General features: G+C 38.2%; 1 protein-coding gene across 1 annotated transcript in view; it reads right to left on the bottom strand.

The window, feature by feature from the left end:
• The window catches only part of LOC114065116 (adhesion G protein-coupled receptor B3-like), a 100,891-nt gene that overhangs the window by 52,192 nt on the left and 27,177 nt on the right, over positions 1 to 21,522 (bottom strand). The gene's annotated exons all lie outside the window — the stretch shown is intronic.

Raw genomic sequence — 21,522 nt, 5'->3', positions numbered from 1 at the left:
TTTTTTTTTTTTTTAAAAAAACCAACCTTTTTGGGTGTAAAGTGATAATGCTCAGTTTAGGTAAAAATGTGAAAATTACCCGCATGCTTTGTTAAAACAACTTTTTCATTACTGAGCTATTGAGGAATGACAATTAAAAAATTAAATTGAAGGTGATGCTGCCTTGAAAAATTGATTTACAAAAATAGCCTTGAGAGGTTTTGCACTACTAACTCTGAAGGATTTATTATTTAAAGATGGATAAAATATAGATTCGTGCATAAAATATAGATTTGTATTCTGAATTGATGGGCAAGCAAGACCAACCTGGTCTCTGAAAATCATTGAAGAATTAAAGTTATTAAATTACTACACCATTGTGGGTAACAGCAATACAGAAGCAGAACTGAAGGTTCAGTGTGAACAGAAGGGACTGGATTGATATCGATGAATGCCCAGTTTGGCCTGAAAAATCTCTGCAACTGTTGTGACTCATAGGAAAAAAGACAATGCATGCTGTCTGTCAGAGTGGTTCTACTGGGCTGTCAGAAACACTTGTGTTTTCTTGGGAACTATGCAAATTAAGGTATAGATTATGGATAAATAATAAAAAGCTTCACTGATGTCACCACACTTTGTTTTTCAGGACAGCTGTTTTTCAGGAACTGTTTTTAGGTTCTGAAAATTCCATATTGCTTTAATTCTAAAATATGCAATGTGCAGTATGCTCTCTTAAATGAAGACAAATGTTCTTGGCAGGTTTGAAGATATATAGTAATGAGACAACTGCATTAACAGTGAAGCAAAAGCAGTTTGGCTGTAACATACAATGTGCTGTATAATCCTTTCAGTTTACCACATAAATGTAGCCAGCTTTTTAGACCTCTCTTTGGTTTGTTGCAAACAGATATATTTGCATTAGCTATATTGGTATACCTGTTTGGAGAAGAATGGAGAGTACAAGAGCCAACAGTCAATTAGAATGATGACCAACCCATGCTCCAAAGGTCCCAAGTCCTCCTAACTTTAATTTATTTAAAATTTCACAGTGAGAGCTGTGTGGGCAGCTAGGGGCAATGAGCCAGGATTGGTAACGAAGAGGTGGCTGAGCTAAGCACAAGGGTTACACATGAGTCAGCAATGACTGCACCTAAAGAAAAGAGTGGTTCAGAGCACAGTTGAGAGGAATCTCCTTATGGAGTGTTAAGGAAAAGTGGATGAGATGTCCAAGCATTGACAAAGGCAAGGAATTGAAGAAGCTTCCTTAAAGAGATGGCATAACATAAGAGGGTAGCCGAATGGATCCAAATGCGGCCAATGGAAACTGATGTCCTGCTAAAAAAAATTACCTGGAAAAGCCCCCATCAGGTAGAGAGAACATACTGCCCTGTGTTGCCACTCAGTGCTACATAGGTAAAAGCTTACCCAGTACTGCATGGGTAAGAACCTTTTCTTTCAGGAAAAAGTGATTGTCACTTGAATATCTCTACTCTTAAATCAGATCATCTGTTTGCTCTATTTTAAACTTTGATCTTATTTGCTAACAATAAAATTGCTGTAATTTTAGGGAGTTTCCTCAGCAATCAAAATGATGACTAGAATGAGAAGTTCAACAACAAATCCTGCAGTTGCCTTTCACTTAGTCTGACAGTGATGATTATAATCCTGCCATAAGAAAACAGTCCATCTTCTTGTCTGGAATATTGGTGTCAGCAAAGATTCCTTCTTCTACATACCTGTAAGAGTTTCATCCATTTACATGACTGACTGAAACCACTGAAGTAATAGCTTTGCAACACTCTTACAACAGTGCCATTTGTCACCCACCTTTACTCTTTTAATGTTTAGTTTTTAATCATAGTTGTATGTGTAGGCCTTAAAAGTCTTTATAAAAAAAGTAATGATAACAGGAAAAGGATGATTTTACTCCTAAGAGCACCCTCAGTTTCAAGTGTGCCCGTTTTTCCTCCAAGGACAGTGTCTTCTGTGATTAGCAGTATGAAGACAGTGAGTAATGGTCCCTTTTGAGAGAAGAAGTTTAAGTCCAAATCAGAAATAATCTGGGAATGGAAGATAATATCTAAATTATTGTGGAAATACAAAGTCTTCTCTTAGCACATAACTTCTTTTATTTTTCAAAAATAACAGATAAAGCAAATTTTTTAAAGTACACTATGGTTACATCTATTTGTACTTGCTAACAAAATGGGCGAGAAGGCACTCACCTATTCTGCAGCCAGCTGTAATGATACAGAAAAGGTCTGTATTAGTAAATTTCTTTGTACTCCAAAATAAAGTGGCTACATCCAAACAGCCTGCTGTCACTGGTTCCTTGCCAGTTCCAGCTATCCTGAGCATGGGGCATTGACTGGGATAATGCTAGCTAGCGTAGGACAAACTCTTAAGAGGAGGCACGCTAATGCATCCAGAACACGGATGTCTTCATGCCAATGCTTGAGGTCACACCCACCTACAGAGGCATGTAGAACACTCTGACTTTGTTCTCTTACCCAATAAAACATGTGGTGGGCTTGAGCAAATGTGGTGGGTTGACCTCAGCCAGCAGCTAAGCACCCACCCAGTCACTTGATCACTCCCCCAGCAAGAAGGGGAAGACAACCAGAACAGCAAAAGTGAGAAAAACCTGTGGGTCGAGATAAAGACAGTTTAATAAGTGAAGGGGAAAAAAAACTGCACCAAGTGATGCAAAGGCAGTCACTCACCACCTCCCACCAGCAGACTGTTTCCCAGCCAGTCTCCAAGCAACAGCTACCTTTTTAAAAGACTATCACCAGTTGTATTACTGAGCATGTTGTCATAGAGTATGGGATATCCTTTTGGTCATTTGGGGTCAGCCGTCCCAGCTATGTCCCCTCCCAGCCTCTTGTCCATCCCCAGCCTACTTGCTGCCAGGGCAGCTGAGAAACGGTCTTGCTGCATAATCACTGCTCAGCAATAGGCAAAACACCAGTGTGCTTGCAACACACTTCTATTAAGAAATACAAAACACAGCACTATACAGGATCCTGTGAAGAAATTTAACTCCATTCCAGCTGAACCCAGTAGGGGAATCTAACACTGAGCCCAAATGGGGTGTGTAAGTGTGCATATGTGCCCCTATGCATGCCTATGAAGAGAGGATAACAGAGGTTTTTGCATCAGTGTTCATATAATGTATAGACATACACATAAAAATGACATTTTAAAAAAATTAATGCAAATGAATCTGAAAGTTGTTAATGGGATATGTATGTGTACTCGTGTGATTTAACAATTTTTACTGTTTCATTTAGTTGAAAACCTGATCTTTTTTCTTTTTTCTTTTTTTTTTTTCATAAATATGTATTCTTTCCCTGAAGCCTTAGAATCTGAGCACACATTATCACAGTAGAAAAGCAAGTGGAGGCAGAGTGACCCTTGGATGTCTTATGCATTGCAAAACAGTGTTTTCAGCAGACAGAAGACAGAGGAGACTGCTTTACAGTTCTATATCAGATCTTGTCAACCTATGTATGTGAGAGTGAATGCAGAGTGAGGGGAAAGAAGAGAATCTCCAATTTGGGCAACTGGCGGTCTCCTAGTTCAGGTGTAACACAGTAAATGCAAACTTAGTATACAATAGCATCATGAGTCACATTAATTTCTCTTATGGTCATGATAATAATTTCTAATGCCTTTATTGCATTAGCCGTGGTTTGTTTTGGAGCCCATTCATTTTTATTTATTTTTTTTTTTTTCACTTCATGCAGAGATACACATAATGGCAATGAGGCTGCCTCATCCTCAGGGTTAAATTATGTCTGGAAGAAAGAAACTCCTAATAGAGGGCTTTATATGCAAGACATTACTGAAAAATAGGTTATACATTTAAGTCCCTCTAAATACAGAAGAGGGAAAACTTTGAGTAAGTATGTTTTTCTAATTATATTAATGAAATCTCAGTGATTTTCACATAGAGGAAATATTTTATAGCAGTGGATTCATGTGCACACTGAGGAAATCAAAGGAGGTAGTTCCTGGTCATTTTATACTATGGCTACTGGGATGGTGGGTAAATAGATAATCCACAGAAGTTGAAAGAGAATCAAGAATATCCACCACCAGAGAGAAGTGATTGTGACCACACATGTATATGAAAGTTTGATTAAGAATGGGAATGAGAACAATAGGTTAAAAAGCCAACTTCTACACTCAGATAATATTTTGGCACTAGTTTCCTCTCATCACTTGCACAAGAAAGCAAACTGTCAAGAATTTTTTTGTTTTATAAAAGATGAAACCACTTATGCTGTTTATACTTTTGCATTGTCTTCCAGTAAGGAGGAAATTCTGTATGGTATCATATTCATTCAACTCTCTTTATCTGCCATGTTAAACCAGTAGGATAAAAGGTTTGATATTTATGACAAAGCAGTATGGAAACTTTCACAATGATTCCGTTAGCATAATTATAAAAATTTTTTAAGTTGTGATTATTAAAGAAGAACACTGTGACAACCTGCATATTTTAAAGGAACAAAGGATTAAATGGTTTTGTAGAGCACTCAGGTGCAGCAGGACTTATAACTAGTAAAGGCTTCTCTATCATATCACTTTGATCCAGATCTCTTTATTAAGGAGAACAGCAGACTTTTTATAAGCCCTGGCTTTCTTGCCTGTATTCCACTTCCCTCTGTTTCTTCACATGAAGCCAAAGAAAAGGTCTAGCTGAGTTAGTCCCTTCTTGTGATGTAAGGTGAGGTGAATTAGCTCCTGTAAACACAATCTGGAGGAGGAGCTGGGACATCATTATTGTTTAGATAGCACTGGCTCCTCACAGATACCAGCGAGCACAAGGTTCATCCTCCTATATTTCTAAATACATTCTTCCTATGGGAGTCACTGTAAGAAGTCTTCTGAGGACCCAAAGCTCTCTGCAAGGCCTCATATCTACTGGTTGCACTTTTGTTTAAGTCCTAGGGAGCCTAAGAACATGAGCTTCCTGCTGGGAACAAAAGAGGTTTCCAAATGAGGAAGGAAAAATTTTGTGCAGGGACACTGGAGACTGTGCACAGCGATTTCAGCAAGATGAACTACAGAGAACTGGTGCCTAGCAACATGATAGCTTTCTCCAGGTGGGCATTATCTATCCTCTTAGATAACATTTTCCAAGGAATTTGAAGAGCTTCTTATTAAAGATCTCTACAGCAATAAAAGAATTACAGTGTCTCAAAGTATTCTGTTTCAGGGAGAAGGAGGGAGCCAGAAAGTCTACATGATCAATATGAAGAAAATCATATAAATTTCTGAGCTGTGGACATCTAAGCAGCAACAAGAGAAAGGAGGAGGTGTACAAATCCCCTGCTGTGAACACTTGTTTAAAACATATTTTATTCTTGTATCATATAAGAAAAGATGGCCTGAGATTCCCATAGTTAATGGGAGCAGCTATTTAATCTGCTGCTCCACTCAGAACAGTGGCCACTTACACACAGAGAGAAAAGATATTAATGCTTTGTAAGAAGCATTGTATTCTCTAACAAAGTGTATGAGATCACTGAATGAATGAACATATATTTTACCGAAGAGAGGATGGACTTGGATAAAACTACACCTTTATTGCTTTTAGTTCAGTGTTCTGCATGTGCTCTGTGCCTGACTCAGGCTGAAGTCTCCTTGAGAGAGGAGACCCGGTGTTGTCCCTCTGTGTTGGTACAGAGCCCAGCACTCTGAGACACCTGATAAACATGATTGCCAATAATATAATCACTCAAGGCGATGCCTTGACAGAAGTTTAATTCCTGTAGTGTCTTTACCCCAGGAAATTTAGTACAGCTTTGGGCATAAGCACATCAGTGAAAGTCAGGTAGGAAGAGAGCTTGTTTTATATATTAGTCAAAGCGCAAACATAATTGCTCAGTTTACAAAACTGCTAATTTATCTTCACCACATATCATAAGAAGGACTGATTCTGCAATGCTACTTACCTGAATCTATGATTGCTTAAAAAATTACTCATGTGTTTCTGATGGCCTCTTGTCACTTATTCTAGCTCTAGTCACCTTTAAGTATGCTGCTATTTCCTGGTTCTTTTCTCCATTAATATTACCTTCTCAATCCATGCTAGGAATATAGTTTCTAAAGATATATTGTTTTCAGCCCTTGAAGATGGTAATGCTGTGATGGCTTTATGATAAGTGCTTGCTGTTAATTACTTTAGAACTACTATTGTATCAACTTCATACAGATGAAGTGGGTATTTTGTGGTCCTTTCCCCCCTCTCCTGTAAATAACTTTATTTTTAGCCATTAAAAATATTTTTAAAGAATATTTTTTATACTACATTTATTTTGACATTTGTAAGACAGCATTCTGTCTATATGTGGCACAAAAGGATTGGTTGATTTTACTTACATATTTTTCAAAAAAAAAAACTTTACTGGTGAGAGTACCCATTTTAATTACTCAATTGATCTCAATAAACGACACCATACACATTTCAAAACTTCCTCTAACAGTTTCTTATGCTAAATCCCAAATCATCTAATATTAAATTTTCAATTAAATAAATTGCAGAGTTTATAATATTTGTAAGAAAATTGCTGGTGCTTAAAAATATAAGCACATTCTGATGAAGCTGAAATGATGACACTTTGGCTTGTATCACAGCACTCTGGTTTTTGCACAAGACATAACAGCCAACAGGATGCAGCCGATCATCTGCAATTTTGTCTGAGTGTTGGATACACATGAATCAGTCTCATCTGTGGTGCTTTTTAAAATTTACTTCCAGTTATTGTGAGTGACTGTAAAGACAAACAACTCTGCTCAGGATACAAATAATGTGATTTGCATTCAAATAAAATGTTAAGTGTTAGATCTAGGATGCTCAACATATTATTTCATTTTTATGTCATTGATACACCACAAAAATTGGAATGTGGAACTCAATGCTTTAGGATTTGAAGGTAGCCAAAGAAATAAATGAGTTGAAAGTGGATTAGAGAATAGCCTGACTGATGGATGCTTTGGATGGAGTCCTGGCTCAGAAAATCTTTAAATTGCTGACTGCAAAAAGTCATGAAGGCATATCAGAGACAGGATCATTCCTTCCCTGTTTCTGTAGTCTTTCCTGTATGTCTGGTTAATGTAGAGAGCTCAGTGAATAAGGTAGATCACTGAACTGAGCTGATACTGCTGTTCTTATGTTCTAAAGCTGGTAGGTAGCAAAATTATACCAGATAATTTTAAAAATCAGGTCACTTCATGAAAGATAAGAATTCTTCCAGTGTGGAGAAAATCCCTTCCATCTACCTATTTGTGAAGAACAGGCACTGCTGTACTGTCTGTTTACGCAAAGGTCCAGATCCTCAATAAAACTAATCTGTGCAGGTAGCCCAGACCAGCACCAGCTTCTTTCACTCCTACACTGCCCAGGAATATCATCCCCACTTCATTATAGCCATCATTCTTCACTTTTTTTTTTTTTTTCCCTCCAATAAAGAACATGAGTTTTAGACTTACTGTTTGTACATTGAATACTTTGATTTATTATGGTTGAATGGGATTTTATAAAAATAAATTTCCAGTACTTTCATAGAGACTTCTTTTTCTCTATGTATTCCTTGGCCTTTTGAGGCAGTCATTTTAGCAGTTCTCAGGGTATAGTCCTACTTCCTGCTTGTTTGTGGGCTTTTTTTATACAACAGCCGAAGAGAGAGACAAGGATATAGTGAACCAGAAACGTCTGCCAAATAAGGAGAGCTTAGGCATAAAGTGTAATATCAGGAACCACTTGTTAAGGTACTGGAAATGAGTAAATCTGCTAGAACAGTCAGTGAAACAACTTGCTGGATGGCTGGCCTTGGAAAATTATTTTATTTTCCCATATGTATTTGTCTCCCCAAACTATAAAACAGTGTTAATGGCATACACACCTCTCTCACCAAACTTGAAGAGACTCAAAAAATTATATATCTGTGCATATTTGGAGTAATTGGATTGTAAGTTGAATGCATCTTTCTTTTTTCCTAGTAACTTTTTCTCAAAGAAAAGGACAAAAGTTTAGTGGGATGTCTTTGAAATATCTGTTTAAGGGGAAGGTCAAATGTAAAGCAAACAACAGCCTACTCTTCCAAACTCAACAGGTGTTTGTATGTGGACACTGTGTTTTATCTTTCTATCAATATCTGTCACTCAACGGAATAATGCAAGAAGGGGAAGAGAGATACAGAGATTTTTTTTAAAAATCTAAATAGGCTAAAAAATGTTGCCATAGAGACCAATTCAGATACTGTAAAAATAGCTTCATGTATTGTTGGTATTGTCCTTTTGATTTCTGGTATTCTACCTGACTGAAGCAGACAGAATCAGCAAGACACCCAGAGTCGTCAAAGGCAAAGTAACAAATCCATGAAGGATCTCCTAGGTTATTTTGAGTCTGTGGCTATCTGCAAATTTGGGTTTAATTACTTGATTAAAAATCTAGTAACATAGCTCCTGGAAGCCAGGCCAAGAAATTTGGCTCTTTATAGCTGTTCGGTTTCATAGGAGCTTCCTGGCAACTCTATAAATTCTCTTCTTTTAGAATGAAAAAGAAAAACTGTAAATCACTCCTCTGTCCCTTCATAATCACTGGAGTATTTTTTAGGAACAAAGCTCCTGTGCTACATTTCAAGATTATTTTGTGTATATGCTTATATTTTAGGGTTCTGGTTTATTTTTGTGAGTTGAAAAAACAAAAACAAGTAGAAGTCTTGAAATTGCTGACTGGTGATACATATCTCTCACAGTCTTATTACATATTTGTAGCCAGTAAAAGCTATTTGGAAGTTTGGGGGTTTTGTGTTTTTTGTGGGTTTTTTTGTGGTTTTTTGTGGGTTTTTTTTCTCCTCTCTCCTTTTTTTTTTTTCTTTTAAGCAAAAGAACAAATTGCTGATCAGAATATTAATTTAGGCTTAATTTTCTCTTAACAGAAATGTTTGGTTTCCCATTCAATTTTAATACAAGAATCATTGCCTGTTCTTTCTTCTATGTACTAGACACATTTCTTAGAATTCTATTTTTATAAATATATTTCTTTTAATTTCATTTTTAAAATAAGAAGTTTTTAGGACAGGAATACCTTGGTCACTGAAAAAGACATCTTCAGAAAAAAATTCTTATAAAAATAAAAAGAAGTAGGGATGTACATGTCTGTAATAAAAATGCACAACTGAGACTAGTAGCTGCACTGCTTCCCATTCCTCTTGTGGCTTAACCCCATTAAACATGACCAAGTGAGCCTTGCACTTGATAAGTTAATCACAACCATTGGACTGGTTCACCTTGTTGTAATCCCATTTTCTAGTCCCTGTTTCGAAACTGATATGACAGTCATACATCACTTTTTCCAGAAGTGAGGGATCTGAGACATTTTCTTTGCTGTGTTAGCAAAGCTGCCAGAATTAATGGAATTATATCTGCTAAAATACGTTGATAAACTTTAAGGAAATAACCTTCCTAGAGCAACTGAAACTGAAGGGTCCAGATCTTTGCTCTCCGTGTGCCATTTTGTAGTGGCAAGGGAGTTGTTCACCATAGGGAATTTTAAAGCCGTAATACTGACAGATATTTCATTCTCTTGGCCTGTGGGATTGAAATTTGGAGAAGGAAGGTTTGCAAGGCTCATCTGGCCTCTGCAGCTGGGCCTGGGTTAGAATTCCCTGCTAGGTACAGATGGGTTTGAGTGAAAAGGTCACCCCAATCCACAGCTTTTACCCATACTGTCTGGGCAACAGATTTGTTTTAACTGATATTTCTGGTGTTGGGAAATGTCAGTTTGACCACTAAAAATAAATTGTGTATATATATCAGCAGGTGAAGCAAGGAGCTGGGCAGTAGTCTGTGCAGTTTTTCAGAGGAGAGGACTCCAAAGTGCAGAAGGATGTGGACAATAAGCAGAAAGAATAACCCCATTTGAAATTTTTTTCAGCTGAAGCTCAAATATTAGGCACAGTGCCACAAGGAGTGGAAGGAATCATACTGTCCACAGGTGAATAAAGAAAAGAAACCTTGCAATGTTGCTAAAAGGGTGAATTAACATGGAAACGGGAAACTTCTGGCAGAAACTCAGATCTATCTCTCTGCAGAAATAATTAAAAATGTCTGTGTGATAAAGGCCACTGTGAGGGCCTTGTTACGTTTAGAGAGCTCAGCAGCATCGGAGTCTTCTAGCATAGTTGGTAATATCAGGCAATATTCTGATCTATGCCACAGGTGACATTGCTGAACACTCTATGTCCCTCACTCTGTGTCCCTTCACACAGTGTCAGTGGAAAAAAAGGATACAACAAAACACAAAGCACTTTTCATATTGATAGTCTAGGCAGAAAGAATGTTAATTTGAAAATATCAAATTTACTCAAAGATTCCAGGAGTAAGAGAGAGGGGGAAAAAAAAAGAAACAGCTTTTAGCTGCTGCAGTTCAGTCTTGCTGAACCCTACAAAAACAGAATGTTAAAAGCAGACACTAATAAAAGACAAGATAGCTGGTGGCATCAGAGATGCTAGTTTGCCAGTACAGCTTTATTTAGACCCAGATCTCACACCAGGAAAAGTGAGGCCTCACGAAGCCTTAAAAAATAGCAACACCGTTTACATGTTAGCAGCAAAAGAGGAATTTTATCGGGCAATATTGAGGAAAAGAGAAAGTCACAACTGTGAAGAATTAACTGAAGCCTATCATGTAAGTTGTGCATTTGTAAGGACACACAGACAAGAACATGTGCTGTCTGTAGCTCACTGGGCATTAAATTGAATGTCAGTGACCAAAGTGTTACCTCAGATGTTAGTGAAGGCTCCTGGCAAATCCATCTAGCTAAAGAATCTGTTTTATCATACATCTGCATCAAAACCCTTGTCGGGATGCTGTACATCTAATGGGTTTTGGTCATGGACTTTCAGCACCTGAGCACCCCTTCAACAATCATTCAGATTGTCAGTGTCTTTCCACTCTGCTTAAGCAGAACTGGTTGTAGCTCAGAGATGGTTTCACGTGGAGTTCTAAATATCCAAATATATGACTAGAATGTGTACATTTACAGTAGAGATGTTAACAAATATGGTAGATTGATAAATGTGGATTTGAGGTACAAAAAATGGATATCTCTCTGAATGGGATTACAAATTGAGAAATTCATAAGCATGACATGAACAAAATGGAAATTAAGATATTTTTTGACAATCCTTTACTACCAAGTCTGTTCCTAATTTAAGACAATACCTGGTTATGATGAATAAATGGAGAAACTTTAATAAACTATTTTTAATTCTTACATTCACAGAGTCACATAAATTACTTGTAAAAGTCAAAGAAAAATACAAAATAAAAGAACCATTTTAACATTATCTCTTTACACAGTCATTCTATAACAGCAGTGTTGGACACAGTTTCTTGTGATCAGTATACCATAGTCAAACACCAAGTAGTTGGAAGAAGACCAGGCAAGAGTTATGGTAATGTGAAAACTCTTTACAGAAATTGACTAAAAACCTGAAGTGGAAAAGGAGACATTAGCAGCCAATTTTGTCCCCTTTGCATTTTAACATTGAAAAAAACATTAGCACTCAGTGGAATTTTCAGGTTTAAAATTCTTGCATGATATTCTACATTAGACTTCAAGATTTTGACTGATTTTTCTTTAGTACTGAACACAAAGGCAAAAGCACTCATAGCAATGGCAACTATTCACTGCTTAAATTAGGCAGCTACCAACACAAAAAGAAAAGGCTTTAAAGAAAGATTTTCAAGTCTACATTGACCTTGTCTTGGAAAAAATATTGGGATCTGACAGGTAATTTCAGCAAATTAGAGAAATAATTATATAGAGAAAAATATAGAAAATAATAACTAATGGACTACACTTGCCAAATTCTGCTGAGGAGGGAAGTATTAGTGAAGTCAGCATTTAACAAGCTTTCTATTGTATTGGAAGGGCTGAATTGATTTGCACACAACTGATAGCCAAATTTGGGAGAGGTAGCACTGTCTAATCCATATTGTACTTTAAGAAGAGATCTCTTCCAAAATTTGAGTGACACCAGGACACAAGCAAAGTCAGTGCACCAAGAACAATAATCTACGTGGTAGCTTGTTCTGAGTTCAGACACTAAGATAATAAGGCAATGGAAGCAAGCAAACAAAAAATATACCTTATCAGATTCTAGACATCTCTTTGACAAGGGCTGTGCAGTGTTTTAGTGCTGTTATTTTAGATTTAGTTTTGGGGTTTGTTGTTTTGTTTGGGGGTTTATTTGTTTTCTTTTGTTTCTTTTGTTTTTCTCCTAAGAAGAATATATTAAAATTCCTATAGCAGTGACTTTGAGACATGTGTCAGCTTGATTACAGTTTCAAGACCTCATCACATGCATTCAAACTAAGTCAATATTTTCAAAATGCAGACCATGTCTATACTAGCAAACTAAGAAGGGATAGGCTATGGATTCAAACACCTGATAGGCGACTATCCATACTGCTGGAATGCTAGCATGATCATTGCCATGGTCTGTGCCAAGCAGCACTGCTCTGTACAACACTTATCACACTCCACTGGACAGCACAGGCCAAAAAGCTGTAGGGTTGCAACCTGCTTCTTCTGGAAGGCAAGAGCTTGTACATATTGCCCTCAGGGCCAGAGAACATTTCCTGGCCCATTTAGTTAATTATAGATGTACAGACAAAGCCGCAGTCTCTGAAATCCTTCTAACAAAACATGGATCTACTTTCTCTTTCTGAAAACATTTGATTAATACTTCCCTTACTGTCTCAAAGCTTGATTTAGAATTAAAAATTTTCAGAAGGTTTTTTATGATTTATTTTTTTCTCAAAAATATCTGTGTACCTATTGTATGAACTATTACCAATAGCCCCTCTCACTCCCTGCATTTGTGAAGCAGAAAAAAATAATAATTCCCTCCACAGGCATGGCAGGACAAATACAGTCCCAGATGCTGAATTATGAGAACTACATAAACTTTTATTGACTCAGAGGATTTCAGGAAATTTTAATTTAAAAATCAAACTAAATATATTTATTAATTATCACTAATATCTTCATGGAAAATGTTACAAAAAGAGACAGCTTGCTTTGTCCTTTTTCTCAGACTAACGGTCAGGTTTGCCTGAGAAAAAACTGTCACTGGTTTTGTGGCACTTAGACCCTCTTTGCTCAGGAATAAATGATTATGTTGAATCTTTGACAATAAGGAGTCAAGCCCTTTTTTTAAGTCTTCCAAATAACTCTGTGTCAAATTTTTTCACAGTATAGTACTTTCAACTAAAATGTTTTGGATGTCCACAATGTATCTGGCAGATCCCTGCAGTTTAACAAGACCTTTTGACACCCCTGCACAGTTGTGTGAGATTACTACAGAATTAAATAGTGGTTGGGAATACAGCAAAGCTCACAGTCCAAATTCTTTCAGTTTATTATGGTTCACAACTGCTGACGCTATGCAAAATGTATTAAAGTACTAGTACAGAGCAATTAAACTGGAATATTATTCAAAAGTACTTTCACCTTTCCTATTAAAATATCAGGGATCAATTATTCCCTTACTTCACTTTAGATAGAACAAAAAACTTATATGAAAGCAGGAAAAATTAGATCATCTACTAGGAAAAGGCTTTGGGTAATGTATGGGCATTTGCATTCCATGGACAATTACAGAAGAATCAATATTCAAAACCAGACATTGTTTCTACAGGTGATGATTCAACACTAATAGAGTCATTCTAGGTGCAAAGTGATGGGTAAGATGATGTCAAACAAAAAACTGAAGAACAATGAGTAAAACCTTATGTAAGCTGTTGCATGTAAAATGGTCCTAAATTCTGCAGTATTCTCCTAGTTTGAAAGCTGTTGTCCATATTTGAAATGAATGATCAGTGTCAGCAGCAAGTCACAAAAAAGCAAGAGGACAAGCAAGTCATGATGAGAAGACCAAGGTTGTATTTATAGGATGAACTTCTCACTGATGCAGCTCTGTGCACCTCTAAATGCCTAAGCAGCTTTAATAATTTGTCTTCAGTTCAGAAAATCCCTCCTGAATTACACACCTAAATCCCCCTTTTTCCTAGGGCTGTGGGTGTCACTTTGTGTTTGCTTCAAACCCGTTTGTCCATAGCAATCATGGACCACAGTTGTGTCAGATGGCTGTTACACAAGGCAAACAGGAACATTGTTTCTTCTTTTTCTAAGTCAGTTAGTTTTGCTGGTCAAGCAACTTCACATTTCAAATTACATTACTGTCTGTTAATGAAAAAGTTTGCTTTTCATAACAGAAAACATATCCCCTTTGTTACAAATGAGGGGCAAGATGGCTTACTCAACACTTAAAGGCACACTAATCAAAGTCACTTGGCTATTACTGTAATTATTATTGGGAATGTTAGGCAAATACAGTTTCACTGCTGCTTCACCCAATATTTGTGTCTCCTATGTCTAGAATTTTATATTCTCTATTCTCCACTGCATAAAGCAAAATACAGGCTTGCCTTGAGGACAATAAAAATTGATGTCTGGCTTTGGACACTTCTGATACTTGTATCTTCTCAGGGGTTTAATAATGACTTAAAGCTCAAATATAATTCTATGTGCCTTTTACATCAATATTGACTTTTTAAAATTGAATTTGTGCTTTTTGCTGTATTTTTAATTACCTTTCCTTTAATCTCTCTAAGTTTTATTTAACTTTTAATGTTCTATCCTTCCTTTGTTTCTGTTCAGCTATTGGTCTTCTCCTAATAGATTCTTCAGTATTGCCACTCTCCTTTTATCCTCTATTATCCTTTCAGCCCCATTTGCTCCAGGCATACTTCTCTGTCATGAAAACACAACCTCTGAATTCCTCATGGAAATCTCAGGTTCCTAATCAGTGAGGAAAACAGAAAAGAAAGGGTGTATTTGGATACTTGTCTAAATCTTCATTCTGGGAAGATGGATTTGTTCTTTATGTCCTATACAGCAAAACTATATTTTAACACCCAGAGGACATGATCATAAGCAATCCAGTCCTGTAATCATTAAAGAAGGACAATATCCTGTCACTCTGATATTTGTCCAAAAAAAGCTAAGGTTTGCAAATTCTGCTGCTAGGTGCTACTTGTTCTCTGTGTTATTTTCTCCACAAACCAAGTTTCATGAATGATGGATAATACATCTTTGCACTCAGTGCCAAGTCAGCTAGTCAGTGTGTTGGTACTCTTTCTGTTTTAATGGTCCACCCATTTTACTCCACATTGTCTTCCCCACTTACACCTGAAATGCAAAAGTTTCTCTCCTGCATTCTCACTGAATCATGCTGACATCATGCCATGTTAGAACTTGTTTCAGTTATTATGATAACCTTGCAACCCAGGTAAAAATTTAGGTAGGAATTTAGGCTGCTTCTTTTCACCTAGTTTTGGTTGCTTCCTAAGTATTGGCCTGCCTTGTGGCTTAAATGCTAATATATAGGATGTGCTTACCTTGATAAAAAATAGGAAGAAAGCGTAATGGTGCCATGACATTGCCTCACACTTGGACAATTTGCATAGGATATTAGGAAAAATGCACAGATAAATGGACTTTTGCCCAATAAATTAATTATACTGTTCTGAGATTAAGTTTCTCTTTATTATAGTTGTACAGGTTAATTGATAAATCTACACAAATGCAAGAATCAGTTTTTATTTTTTTTCCCAAAGAAATCCTTTTGGGACTCTTTAGTCATACAGAATTATAATGAAATGCATAAAGATCTTTTTGAGTTTATGCAATAAATTTAAAGCTTATTTCTTGAAAAAGTTAAAGTTAGTAAGTTTGCTTTTTGATCAGAATAGTCTTTTTAATATAAGAAAGTGTACACAACACTTTTTAATGAGATCTTTAGGAAATGATGTAACTCAGATGCTGTAAGATAAATGGGCAAAGGAAAAGTGAAGAAATTAATACATTATATCATGCTCTATACCTAGCAACCCAGCTAAGCAAATGGAGACAGACAGAAGACTCTCCTTTTTAATTTTTAAACCTAAAGGTGGGGAAATAGTGTTCAGAGTTACTTCTACAAGAAAGATAAATACTATTTCACAGGTCTTATAAATTTTGGCTTTTGTGTTGTAAGGCCAGTCCTCCTACCATTCAACTGATTAATCTAAGAAGTACTTCACATAATAAAACTTCAGAGGCAGCTATGATAAAGTCATTAAAGTATTAACTGATTATGTCTTTTTCAAGTGTATAGAACACAAATATTGCTGCTCCCACATCTTCCCCTCCCTTCTCTGCCAGGAGGACCCACATTCACTACTTAACCTATGAACGGTGAGCTGTGTCGTTTACTTTTCTCTCACCAGATGAAACCTGAGCTAGCAAGACCAACATGGAAAATCTTTCTATACCACCATTCCCAAAAGACCATATTTTAAGCATTCAGTTTATCAGTTTTAGCTTACGTGTAACCCAGCTGCCCTGAGATGCCTAAACAGCTGACCAGGGGATGGAACTGAGATCACCTCCGGGACATTTAAACTGCTACAGGGAGTGAGGCGACCCGGAGCACAGCAAACAGGAATGGGCAAACAGGGATGTGGCACAGCAGTTTGCATAAACAGGGTGAGCAGGAAGGGCACAGCCACCCTCCCAGCCCTCTCTGGTGGATTGTGAGGTAGATGTGTGGTTGCGGTTTTTGGTTTTGTTTTGGGTTTTTTTGTTTGTTTTGTCCATCCTAGGGTGATGAGGAAGCTGGTGAAAGAGCTTGCCAAGCCACTCTCCATCATTTACCAACAGTCCTGGCTCACTGGGGAGGTCCCAGATGATTGGAACTTGGTGAATGTCACTCCAATCCACAGAAAGGGCTGGAAGGAGGATCCAGGGAACTACAGACCTGTCAGCCTGACCTCAGTGCCTGGCAAGGTTATGGAGCAGATCATCCTGAGTGCAATCACACAGCACCTACAGGATGGACAAGGGATCAGAGCCAGCCAGCACGGGTTTAGGAAGGGCAGGTCCTGTCTGACCAACCTGATCTCCTTTTATGATCAGGTGACCTGTCTGGTGGATGAGGGGAAGGCTGTGGATGAGTCTATCTGGACTTCAGTAAAACATTTGACATCATCTCCCACAGCACACTCCTGGAAAAGCTGGCAACCCACGACTTGGACAGGGGCACTCTGTGCTGGGTTAGGAACTGGCTCGAGGGTCGGGCCCAGAGAGTGCTGGTGAACGGGGCTGCATCCAGCTCGTGGCTGGTCACCAGTGGTGTCCCCCAGGGATGAGCGTTGGGCCCAATTCTATTTAATATCATTACTGATAATCTGGATGAGGGGATTGAGTGTACCATTAGCAAGTTTGCAGATGACACCAAGCTGGCGGGAGTGTCGACCTGCTGGAAGGCAGGAGGGCTCTGCAGAGGGACCTGGGCAGACTGGAGAGTTGGGCTGATTCCAATGGGATGAGTTTCAACAAGGCCAAGTGATGGGTCCTGCACTTTGGCCACAACAACCCCCTGCAGCGCTACAGGCTGGACACAGAGTGGCTGGAGAGCAGCCAGGCAGAAAGGGACCTGGGAGTTTGGATCGACAGAAAGCTGAACATGAGCCAGCAGTGTGCCCAGGTAGCCAAGAAGGCCAATGGCATCCTGGCCTGCATCAGGAATTGTGTGGCCAGCAGGACCAGTAAAGTGATCTTTCCCCTGCTCTAGTGAGGCCACACCTGGAGTGCTGTGTCCAGTTCTGGGCCCCTCAGTTCAGGAAGGATATTGAGGTGCTGGAGCAGGTCCAGAGAAGAGCAACCAGGCTGGTGAAGGGGCTCAAGCACAAGTCCTATGAGGAGAGGCTGAGGGAGCTGGGGTTGTTTAGCCTGGAGAAGAGGAGGCTCAGGGGTGACCTCATCACTCTCTACAACTACCTGAGAGGAGGCTGTAGCCAGGTGGGGGTTGGTCTCTTCTCCCAGGCAACCAGTAGTAAGACAAGACAACATGGTCTTAAGCTGTGCCAGAGAAGGTTTAGGTTAGATATTAGGAAGAAATTCTTTATGGAGAGATTAATCAGACATTGGAATGGGCTGTCCAGGGAGGTGGTGAATTCACTGTCCTTGGAGGTTTTTAAGATGAGACTGGCACTTAGTGCCCACGGTCTAGTAACCATGGCAGTGTTGGATCAAGGGTTGGACTTGGTGATCTCAGAGGTCTTTTCCAACCCAGTTGATTCTATGATTCTATGAATTTTCATTATCACAGAAATACAAGGAATATTACTTGCACAATATGCGTGGGCAAACAGAGGGAAAACCGCAAGTCTGATTCTTGAAATGAAAAAGCTTATACAGTATTGTCAAGATAAGGACAAAGACTGTCATAAGCAGGGATTTGTACGTATGAGAGAACTCAATATTCTCAATTTTGGCAGATGCCTCTCTCTGAGTGCCTGTCATTAGCCTGTAAGTGTGTGAAGATAAACTGTCATCCTCTACTTTTGGAAGAATGAATTCGGTATATGAAAGAAATACACATAAGCTGATAGTGGGATCTCATCACTAAGCTGTATAATTTATAAATAAGATAATTTTGATTTTAAAAAGAATCTTAGTGTTTCAAGAAATTGTCAGTGCCTGATGTTTGGTCAGAGAGACTTGCTGCAGTTTCCTCTTCAAGACTCAGCATGCATGGGAGCTCTCTTCTGTTACAGTAAGGCCTCTTTGCCAATTGATCAAAGAGAAAATTGAGAGAAAGAGAGAGACTGTAAAAAAATTTGCCAGCAGTTGATGGAGTGTAATTGAGTGTAGCTGATAGACTATCAGTAGATTCTATGCATTTCTCCCTTAAACCAAGACACTACTAATGATTCTGGCATAACACGAAGGAGTTTCAAAATTTCTTTTACTAGCAGACTTAGCTAGTAGCTTTAAAAAGCTAGTGCTTCAGAATGGGCAACCTTATTGCCTTTGGGTTTGGGGAGGTTTTCTCTTCCTTGGAGGCTCCATGGGGCAGGTTCTCTCCGACTAACTGCTCCTCCTTTGTCAGGGATATGCCCTTATCCATAGTCTGTAGCTATGTGTCTTCAGTGAATATTTCACACCTGAGTTCTTTTTCAAAGGGGAAGACTGAAAAGTGGTATTTTTCGAATGAAGTTTGAAAAGGTACTCTATTACAGCAGGGTAGTAGGATATATACTAGCAATAAATCTCTGGATCATAAAATAGGCATTTCCACTGAGTTGTGTATAGTGTGTCTACACTCATCAGGGCAGCTCACTAAATGAGTTTCCCCTGTTTGAATTGACAAAGGGCGAAGGTAGGGAAAAAGCAGAGTGAGAGAAGCTAGTGATGTACTGAAATCTTGCTCATTGCATCATCTTTTAACTATGTCTGATGGAATGGCAGAGGAAAGTATCTCCTGCCACTGTAACGCTGAATTAAACAAAGAAGCCTTTCTGCCTGCACTGAGAATGAAAACTGTCATTGCACAAATCCAGGCTGAAATATTATTGTATCTGGTTGTGAATTTGCCATGTTCAGGCCTTCCATTTTTCTCAGTTAGATGGGTAAAATTTAATAACTTCTCACCATTATTGTGTTAGCCTACATGTTGGAAGGGATGAATTCAAATGAATGCCTAAGTGTAATCTCAGTCAATTGCTGGAGACTCAAGAATGCTTCTAAGACTTCTAGAAGATACTGGAGACTGTCCTGGAGAGAACATTTTGCCATTGATCTGATTTAGTCATAAACAGTTGGGGAGATTTGCAGTAAAGGCAGTATTTTTCCTACAACTTCAGCAGTTTATGCTCAGACTTATCTTCAAGATAATTTGAGAAAAAACTTGACATTTATGGAAAATATTCAGGCAGTAACTGAATAATTCTGATTTTGAGAAACAGATCTTTTCAGAGTTTCCCCCTTTAAATGTCAGAATGTTTTAATCTTCATTATTTTTATACCTGGAGAAGATATTGGAAACCTCAGAGAAAACCATGATTGATATTTTTGCTGATCAACTTTGAGTGCAGGGAAACTTGAAATCAATGTAGAAATACGAACCAGGAGATACAATATTGTGCTACCTACAAGACAATTTTCTAGTTTTACTTCTCTCTTACTAACCTTAATGATTTAAAACAAATTTTTAGTGCAACTTTAGTTGTTAACTGGTCTTGTAAGAGGGTGAATGTTTCATTCTTATGTGACTTCTTGGAGACTACCTGAGCTACTGATCGAGCCTTGCTATCTCACCTTGGCAGGGAACTTGTTAGTTCTCTCCAAAGGAGGTAGGAAAGACAATTTTTCTCAGATATATGAGAATGCAGCCAAGGAAAGAGAGATGGAATGAGCTGGAGTTCATTGTTCATTTCTGATTAATTTCATGCTAATACGAATTTCCAGGAAGGGATAAATTCTCCTCCAGAACCACCCATGTTGACGCTTTGAGGACCTTCTGTTCAGAATCTGAAATTATCACTGCCTTTTTTTAAATTATTTTTTAAAGACTTTATTTTCCAAATAGATTAATTGTCTTCTCTAAGGTTTTAACTCTGCTGTTTCCATCAGTACTCAGAGGCAGCAGAAAGTAATTAATTACCCTGAAACACACTTTCAATTGTTCAAAACTCAAACTCAAAATAAGATGATAGGGACGCTCTGATACACTAATGAGTTGCATGCTATTTGTACCTGCACACTTTTGTTGCTCTCCTTTTCACCATATTTTCAAAATATGAATGGTGGTTTAATCTTATGGCCAGTGTGTTACCCTGACCCATGCCCTTTGCACCCTTATGTAATGACAGACTTTTTGTTTCCCCACAGTCTTTCAGGAGCCACTATGTGTTTTCTCTCTTTTTCAGGATTCTGTCTTGCTTTAAGAAGCGCTGACCAGTCTCGCCTCAGCCTATGTGTCTGTCTTGAAGACAGTGGAGTTAGTTTTTTTCATACAAGTTGAAACTCCAGCACTGTGTTTTAATTCCACTGGTCACTAGACTTCTGTGAATATTTAGTAGCCTTTACTATATTATGCATCTAGTTAGGAAATCTCAGATGTTCCACAGGGTAGGTCTTCACATGCAGTGACAGTGTATAGAGCACAGTTCAGGAGGTGCCATGCAATAAATACACACACACAAATCTCTTCACTGTAATACGTTTGGTGTTGGTCTACACATGGTTGTTGCTGGAAAATGCTATGAATTCATGTATTCTAAACAGGGCTGCTATGGGACCCACCTTGAGCCCTTGGTCACTCCAGGACAGGGGCAAAGAAGGAATGCAGAATGATGTCTCCCTTTTTTATTGCTATAGTCTCAGCTAGTCCAGTTTTTGGCTTTGAGGTTGGCCTGATTAATACACTGAGATTGGTCTATTAATACAATGGGCTGAAAAGATCATATTGAAGATCCTCCAAGGGCTGCTTGAAATACCCTTCTGGCCATTTTATCTCTGCAGCTTGATGTTAGAGGACTGCACCATTTAACAAACAAACAAACAAACAAACAAACCCCCACAGAATATGAGCTACAGTCAGTTATTAATCTCAACTTGTTAAATCTAA

Source organism: Empidonax traillii, unplaced genomic scaffold (genome assembly GCF_003031625.1).
Source record: "Empidonax traillii isolate 1590-97213 ecotype Southwest subspecies unplaced genomic scaffold, ASM303162v1 scaffold621:size378804, whole genome shotgun sequence".
In the NCBI taxonomy this organism is placed as follows: domain Eukaryota; kingdom Metazoa; phylum Chordata; class Aves; order Passeriformes; family Tyrannidae; genus Empidonax; species Empidonax traillii.
The sequence above is the reverse complement of the archived record's forward strand: the minus strand, read 5'-3'. Positions and strand labels throughout refer to the sequence as shown.